The sequence below is a fragment of the Cryptomeria japonica genome, chromosome 4, assembly GCF_030272615.1.
Source record: "Cryptomeria japonica chromosome 4, Sugi_1.0, whole genome shotgun sequence".
NCBI classification, from domain to species: domain Eukaryota; kingdom Viridiplantae; phylum Streptophyta; class Pinopsida; order Cupressales; family Cupressaceae; genus Cryptomeria; species Cryptomeria japonica.
Window position 1 is genome coordinate 283,374,692 of NC_081408.1, and position 1,403 is coordinate 283,376,094.

At 38.2% G+C, this 1,403-nt stretch overlaps 1 non-coding gene across 1 annotated transcript; it reads right to left on the reverse strand.

The window, feature by feature from the left end:
* Nucleotides 1-500: 500 nt before the first annotated feature.
* On the reverse strand, nucleotides 501-572 carry TRNAG-ACC (transfer RNA glycine (anticodon ACC)). The gene has a single exon. It is a non-coding gene; the product is annotated as a tRNA-Gly (tRNA).
* Between the last annotated feature and the right edge of the window lie 831 nt (nucleotides 573-1,403).

The window sequence follows — 1,403 nt, forward strand, 5'->3', positions numbered from 1 at the left end:
AATTCTATAGGAAGGCGAGCTCTGTCTCTAGCCCTTACTTCTTCAAAGAATTTGTATTGAGAACAGAAACCTCTTCAACCACATAAGCCCGAGTTTGAGTAAGAATTTGGCATCTTTCAATGCTGACAATGTCGAGCTTTGAATTCTTAGGCGAAATCCTATGACTAGGTAGCAAGCAACGTTTTGCACAAGTTGTTGTTTGTGCTTCCCCATGGAACTTCAGACACAAATGATTTTGGGCCATCATACTTGTTCTCAAGGCATGCAGAGACTTGATCCTCTAATTGCCACCTAATTTGTTTAGATGCCTAACTGACACCACTGTGAAGGGTGGAGGTCAGCGAGTATAATCACTACATTATCCTCTATAGTCATCTTTCGATCTGGAAGAGATCTAAAATCTGCAATTATTTGTGATTGAATTTCCTTGAGAGCATGAGATCTACCTTCAAGTGGTTAGGCTCTATAGAAGGAACCCGCTCTGATACCATGTTGAGACATGGACCAGCTAGGACTTGAACCTAGGACCTTCCATATGGTGCTAGAATGCTCTACCACTAAGCTACTGGTCCCTCTTGGACCAGTCCATCGTCAGTCTAGGTACGACTTATTTCCAACACCAACATCTCCTACGAGCCTTCCATTTGTTACCCAATCATCTCCTTTACCTATGTACAATAGTGTTCCACCTCCTTATTCTCAACCCCTACCTTCATATAATAATATCCCTCCTTATTCTCAACCCCTCCATTCAACAAAGTTACTCCTCCTCAATCAAACATGTCCAATTTCAATCCTTCTACTAAAGCTAAAATAAATAGTCTAGCGCAAATAGTGTCTTCTTGGCAACAATAAATTGCTTTTATGAATAAATCTAAGTATAATGTGCTTGCATTTGACGTAGCGAGCCCATTATCCAATGATATTATCTCAAGTGTCCCTCCTAAACATGTAGAAGTCCCTCAGTTGGAACTTTATAATGGAAAAGGTTATGCTTGAGTCATGCTAAAATATTCTAAACTTTGTGTGGTTCAAAATTTCTAGCTGGGACAGATTGAGGTGCATATGACTGAGACATGCTAGCAAGTTGTCCTTCACACTCTCTTATTTTCTTGTCAATATCCATAGTAAATTTTGGCAAAATTAGACATGACTTGTATATTGACCACCTTCATCTAGTGCATCTGGAATACCCATCATAGCAGTTATTAAGCTCACCCTATTATCCTCAATCATCTTCAAGAAAAAATTCATTCTCATGTCATTAAATTGATTTAAAACTCTAGTATTTGCTTCCTTCTCCAAGGACTCAAAATGAGATTCTACAACATTCAACATAATTCTAAGCTTACCAAAGTGATTATCAGATGTGTCTAATTTAAATAAGAGAAAAAATTTCTCTA